Source organism: Palaemon carinicauda, chromosome 38 (genome assembly GCF_036898095.1).
Source record: "Palaemon carinicauda isolate YSFRI2023 chromosome 38, ASM3689809v2, whole genome shotgun sequence".
Classification (NCBI taxonomy): domain Eukaryota; kingdom Metazoa; phylum Arthropoda; class Malacostraca; order Decapoda; family Palaemonidae; genus Palaemon; species Palaemon carinicauda.
In genome coordinates, this window is record NC_090762.1 from 59,547,567 (window position 1) to 59,555,066 (window position 7,500).

Sequence of the window (7,500 nt, forward strand, 5' to 3'; positions counted from 1 at the left end):
GTTGTGAAAAATCTTATGCAACATACATAATGAACTAATTGAACGACGGTGCCAGAGATTAATATCTAGATCAGGAATAAGAAATTTAATAGACCGTAAGTTTTTGTCCAACAAATTAAGATGAGAATCAGCAGCTGAAGACCAGACAGGAGAACAATACTCAAAACTAGGTAGAATGAAAGAATTAAAACACTTCTTCAGAATAGATTGATCACCGAAAATCTTGAAAGACTTTCTCAATAAGCCTATTTTTTGTGAAATTGAAGAAGACACAGACCTTATATGTTTCTCAAAAGTAAATTTACTGTCGAGAATCACACCTAAAATTTTGAAAGAGTCATACATATTTAAAGAAACATTATCAATACTGAGATCCGGATGTTGAGGAACCACCGTCCTTGACCTACTTACAATCATACTTTGAGTTTTGTTAGGATTCAACTTCATACCCCAAAATTTGCACCATGCACTAATTCTAGCTAAATCTCTATTAAGGGATTCACCAACCCTAGATCTACATTCAGGGGATGGAATTGATGCAAAGAGAGTAGCATCATCTGCATATGCAACAAGCTTGTTTTCTAGGCCAAACCACATGTCAAGTGTATATAGTATGAAAAGTAATGGGCCAAGAACACTACCCTGTGGAACACCAGATATCACATTCCTATAATCACTATGGTGCCCATCAACAACCACTCTTTGAGATCTATTACTTAAAAAATCAATAATAATGCTAAGAAACGACCCACCCACTCCCAACTGTTTCAGTTTGAAAACAAGGGCCTCATGATTAACACGGTCAAAGGCAGCACTAAAATCAAGGCCAATCATACGAACTTCCCGACCACAATCAAGGGATTTCTGTACAGCATTGGAGATTGTAAGAAGGGCATCACATGCTCCAAGGCCTTTACGAAAACCAAATTGCAAACTAGGGAGTAGATGATTACCTTCAGCAAACCTATTAAGACGTTTTGCCAGAAGACGTTCAAAAACTTTAGATAATATGGGAGTTATGGAAATTGGGCGGTAATCAGTGGGACTTGAGCTACCACAAACACATTTACATAGAGGAGTAACATTACCAATTCTCCAACTAGTGCTAAAAGCTCCTCTTCTTGCTAACTTGCGCAAAATAACAGATAACTTTGGAGCTAAGAAATCTGCTGTCTTTATAAAAAACAAAGGAAAAATACCATTTGGGTCTACACCTCCATAAGCATCAAGGTCCATCAACAGAGCTTTAATCTCACGAGATCGAAAAGCTAAACTAGTTAGTTTAGCCTCAGGAAAACAGGAATGAGGAAGTTCAAGTTTTTCATTACTCTGTTTACTGTCAAAAACATCAGCCAAAAGCGTTGCCTTTTCCTTTGGACAGTGAGTGACTGAGCCATCTGGTTTAAGTAAAGGAGGAACTGTTGCATCTACACCAAAGAGTGCAGATTTAAGGGTAGACCACCATTTATGTTCCTGAGTTGTACCAGAAAGTGTTTCTTTTATGGTTAAATTGTACTCCTTTTCAGTTGAGGCATAAACTCTCTGAGCAAAAGCTCGAAGCTGAGTATAGTTGTTCCAGGTCAAATCTGATCTGTTACCCTTCCAAAGTTGATAGGCCTCCTGCTTCTCCAAAAAAGCACGTCTACAATCATTATTGAACCACGGTTTGTCCTTCACTCGGTACCTTAGCACACGAGAAGGGATACGCCTATCAATTATGTTGACTAGATTCTCATTCAAAGGGACAACAGGATCTACACTATTATATAATTGTGACCAATTCAAGCACAAAAGATCATGTAAAATCCCATTCCAGTCTGCTTGGGATTTCATATAAATTTTACAAGAATATGATATATCAGGGACAGGCTGCTCAGTCTTCACTAATAATGAAATCAAGGCATGATCAGATGTCCCGACTGGAGAACCAACCTTACCAGTTATAACGCCAGGGGAGTCAGTGTATACAAGGTCCAAGCAATTACCAGACCTGTGAGTAGCTTCATTTATGATTTGCTCACAGCCTGATTCAGAGGCAAAGTCTAAAGCTCTTAAGCCATGGCGATCGGTAGGAGAGATAGAACTTAACCACTCCCTATGGTGAGCATTAAAATCACCAACAAAGACAAAAGAAGCCTTTCTATCATCTTCTTGTATCTTAGCCATAATGGTAAGAAGACAATCGAAGATAGAATCATCCATGTCTGGGGTTGCCTAGGTTCCTGCCCGCATGGAAACCTCCGCCTAACCTGATCTAGGATATATTGGCCAGAATCAGAAGTTTCAGATCGGGATCAGTTAAATAATATAAATATTAACTCAATTGCGAAATAAGTAATGTGATATTTTTAAGATATATTGCATACAACTCCATTTCTTATGACTATGACTAGCTCGGTTGCTACAGGTTTTAACCCTCCCTGAAAAGTCAAGTCAGTCACCACCGCATGGAAAGAAAGGCTGTACTTTGAGGTCTACAGTATGTATTGGGGAGTATCTCTATAATTGTACATTTGCTAAGGTTTCAATTTGCTAATCGTGTGTGGCATGTCAAAGAACTTTGTTAAAAACAAAAATTACATCTCTATAACTCATTCTGAAATAATACCGAAAAATGTTTCTTATACGTAATGTCAAAGTACCGCGTTTGCAACCAGTCTGTGATCGCGGTGTAAAGCCTTTATTATAGCACTGTCGATCTCATACTTTGTAAAGGTCCAAGTAATTCATAATCTTATTGTTATGATCATTTGTCCTTAGTGAGACGATTTGGTGTATGTATATTTTTCTTTTTTTATCATAGGCCTATTTTTATAGTATACAGTACAGCTTAATAAATAGGTCTGTTTATGATATATGGTACAGAACTCTTATGACACTTTTTATAGTTCCAAGTCTCATCATTATCATAGGCCTAGATCTCTAATATATATTATTTCTATTATTGCATTTCAGCTACACGTTTAGCCGAGGTTTTCTTGTGCGTTTTCATAGGGACTTGAGATATGTTTTAATCTTGGAATATATATATATATATATATATATATATATATATATATATATATATATATATATATATATATATATATAATTACTGGTTTTTCAAATAGCCAACATTTTGTGGTATTTACGGCTGTTTGAAATCGTACTTTCCAGAATTCGTACCTTGTCAAACCTGCCAGTCTCTCTCTCTCTCTCTCTCTCTCTCTCTCTCTCTCTCTCTCTCTCTCTCTCTGCGTGAACAGTGAACGGTTCCATTAGAATTGCAGGTAAAATAGATCAGGTATATTTGACTCTGGACTTTCTTGGATGCTTTCAACCGGAAAAGGTAGGGTAAGAGAAAATTAAGGCAAATATTCTAGACTGGTTCTAAGAGCTCTTAAGTTACCGGTAGTCTAGCCTAGAATTATACTCATGGTTAGGCTACATCAGTTTTTTTCTTCTAATATTCAAGAGTGAACAATAGATTTTAGATGTTAGTGCATTTACAATCTCATTCGCTGCGGTCGCACTCGCAACTTGCGTTTAAGCAATTTCATTATTTACATGTTAATATCCTTCACAACTAATAAAAACACGTATCAATGGCATTTAAGCGTTACTGGGCGTAGTTCGCTAATTTTATTAGTAGTCCTAGTTTTATTATAATTGTTCTTAAATGGAATCATGCACATTTAACAGATATTTATTTGTCAAAATCACCCAATTCTGCCTTAGCAGCAGTGACGTGACTATAAACATCACGAAATGGGGGAAAAAAAAAAAGCTGTGTTGCTCCCCTTCTTCCTTGCTGTTTTGCTTCTTCATTCACCTTTTTTGTGAGTTCGTTCTCTAAACGCCATGTGATTAAATTATGAACTAATGGCGATATGTTGATTACTTTGAGATGACTTTGTCAGAAATTTCACTTGTGTGGTGCTGTATAAAACAACACACTCATGCGACAAGGTCATCTCGTATAGTGTCCTCGCATTGTATACTTTAGTCTTGGTATTTATAATGTGATTGCGTGAAAATTCCTTTACGTCAATTCTGTGCTTTTAACTCTTTACACTTGAAACGCGTTTGTGAGGCAGTCTTTATATTCAAAGTGTGCTCGTATGACACTTCAGAAATCGATCGTGTGACAAACTATACGTTATAGCATGATCCTCCACTTTGTGTTTGTGACGTGCTCGTGGGATAGTGCTTAATGCTTATGTAAAGTTATAGAAATATGGGTACACAACATTTCCCTGAGTTGGAGACTCCTGGCTATTTGCCTTGTGATGGGTACGTCAGACTACGAGTTATTTTGTAGAATCTCACTGACCCTCAGATTCAAAACTTTAAGCCATTCCCTTTGGAATATTGATGTTATGTTTAACTATTCAACTTTAACTTCTAAGCAACCCTGAGAGAGCCTGGTATCGTTAAACAGTGGTGTCTTTTAAAGTTAGCTAAAGTATTAATTGATTTTAGGTAGACCTCGGATATTTTCTTCTTTCTGTTATAAGGTTGGATTAACGGAGGTCACACTAGCTTACTACTACTACTACTACTACTTACTACTACTACTACTACTACTACTACTTACTACTACTACTACTATAATTTTCCGAAAATCTATTACACCACTTTAATATACACGAAATTCCCTTCAAGCAATTTTTCAAAGCAGAACTGACGTCTGCTTCCCGTCCCCAGCCCACCTTGACATCCTATGTCAACAATTTGATTCAATAATGGTGGCTGCCTTCCTTTAATGTTTTCGAGTTCTTCAGCTTATTTGACGCACTGATATCCTCTATACTTATCCACTTCTGATCATAATGGCTTCCGATATTCTCTCTCTTCCCATGGCGGGTCCTTCTACATTTTCTACTCCATCCGCTCTGCAACCCCTCATTTCCTGCTCAATTTCCACCCCCGTTGCATTGCCCATCGCTCATTTGCGAGGTGGGGAATTTGCGCATTCAATTCTTTGGCCTGTAATCGGAGATCTTGAAGCTGAGGGAAAGAAAGGAAGTAGATTTATTGATATGTGTATCGAATAAGGTTAGATGGAGTTGGATTTTTGCCGAGAGCTGAAGTCTTTGGTCGCTATTTTTTTATTTTCAATTTCGAAGATATTTGTGCTCTTACGGAGTAGCGTTCCAGAGGGTGTCAATCTACCGGATCTTTGCAAGAAAGTTTTTTTTTTCCTAATTTTGATTGGATTTTTTTCTCAATGTTTATAAAGTTTCATAGACCACTGAGCTAATAGTGTATATATATATATATATATATATATATATATATATATATATATATATATATATATATCATCTCCCACGCCTACTGATGCAAAGGGCCTTATGCATATATACGTGTATATATATATATATATATATATATATATATATATATATATATATATGTATATATATAAAGTATATAGATATATATAGTTATATTTATATATATAATATATATTTATGTATGTATATATATGTATATATATATGTATGTATATATATGAATATTTATATATATATATATATATATATATATATATATATATATATATATATATATATATATTACGTGGGAACATTTCAGGAGGACACACAGACAGGCGTTCCGAGAGTTTCCTTTTAGGACCTCATTGAATTTAGTAATATAAAAGGAATTAAGTTGAACACAATAGACATTTCCCTTTTGTTGACGAGAGCCTGTTTACAGGACATCAGTTCCCTTGTGCATTATTTATGAAGGCAAAATGTCAACGAACATGCAACAAATGGACTCGCTGATCTCATCTGGTTAAGGAAGTAGACTGATTACTTTCTTTTTATCAACCTCTTTGGGATTTTTGTACATATTTCCATGCCAGTTGGTTCATTTAAATACTATATTAACTAGAGTAATGCATTTCATTTGTATGTGTATATTTGTGTACTTGCACACATACACACACACACACACATATATATATATATATATATATATATATGTATATATATATATATATATATATATATATATATATGTGTGTGTGTGTGTGTGTATGTATGTATGTGTGTAAGTTCACAAATATACATATGAAATTGAAATGCATTACTCTAGTTAATATAGTATTTAAATGAACCATGTCACACACGTTTTTATTAACATATCACATTAAGAATCCATTAAATTCTTTAGTAAATATTTTAAAATTCTTCTTCTCATACCAAATGAGTGTCATTAACAAGCAACAAGATCCGACTAATACCAATTTTTTTCTTGCAGATGTATGGAAGACATAGAGTATTAAACTTGACCTGCAAGTAGCAGACCTGTTTTGCGAAGAGGTGAGATGTGGCAAGTCTTTCTCCCATGGTTCCCTGTACACGCTAATGTCCAGGTTAGAATATTATGGATTCTTAAGTTTTTTCTTCTTTTTGTACATCGATTCTCCAATTATGAGCAAATAACTGTCATAAAAGTACTCATACGAATTACATAATTGCACCTAGGAGTTTCTGAACTTGAAATGAAGTGTTTTATGTAATTGCCTTTTACTGCTTAGGCATTCCTCCTTAACCATACATACTCTATAATTACTCTATTAATTACTAGAGTTCTTTTTAAGTATAGCCGTGTTTTTTTAGTTGTTTTATGTTTTAATGTTTTTGCTGATTTAATTTTATTTGTTTTGTCCTTCTCCATTTACCTTTCTTCCATTTAAGTATTTTGTTCTTATGAAACTTTACTTTCACTGAGAGATAAATAGGTTGGATTGATTTAGTGAATGTATATACATCATGGCGAAGAAGTTGGAACAGGTCATTTATGCAAGAACATACTTTGTGCTAGAATTTTAAATCTGTATGTTATAGTAGCAAATGTTATTTGGACTTTACAAGAGCATTGCCTTTGTAAGATTTACAATCGTGGAAGAGAATTAGCAATAGATAGAAACGCCTAAGAAATATTCTGCATTTTTTTTCAGTCAAAGGAAATCTTATGTGCTGTCTTCGAATTCTAAGAAGGGACTTATATATATAAGCTTAAGCCTTATTTATTTCTTAGCAACATGCATAGCCCGTCCCGCTCGTAACCAGAGGTATTTAGTTTCATTTATTACAAGAGTGGGATATCAATGTCCTTGAGGTTTTAAGATGCTCCATTGCTTCTTGAAGGTGTTTTGTAATATTGCTTGGCTTTATCTTTTTAACTGATATATATATATATATATATATATATATATATATATATATATATATATATATATATATATATATACATATACATACATACATACATACATACATACATACACTAAAGATTTGGATATACACGCACACGCAGCTCCTTCTCACCTGGGTATGACTATTCTTTCTCCCGCCTACCTGAGGCGCGTGGAGAGCAAACGTAACCAGAATATATATATATATATATATATATATATATATATATATATACATATATATATATATATATATATATATATATATATACACACACTATGTGTGTGTATGTATGTATATATGCATA

At 34.3% G+C, this 7,500-nt stretch overlaps 1 long non-coding RNA gene across 1 annotated transcript in view; it reads left to right on the plus strand.

The window, feature by feature from the left end:
• The window catches only part of LOC137630656 (uncharacterized), a 334,961-nt gene that overhangs the window by 281,713 nt on the left and 45,748 nt on the right, over positions 1-7,500 (plus strand). The window contains exon 5 of the long non-coding RNA XR_011041752.1: positions 6,253-6,367. This is a non-coding gene — a long non-coding RNA (uncharacterized lncRNA). The remainder of the gene's footprint in view (positions 1-6,252; positions 6,368-7,500) is intronic.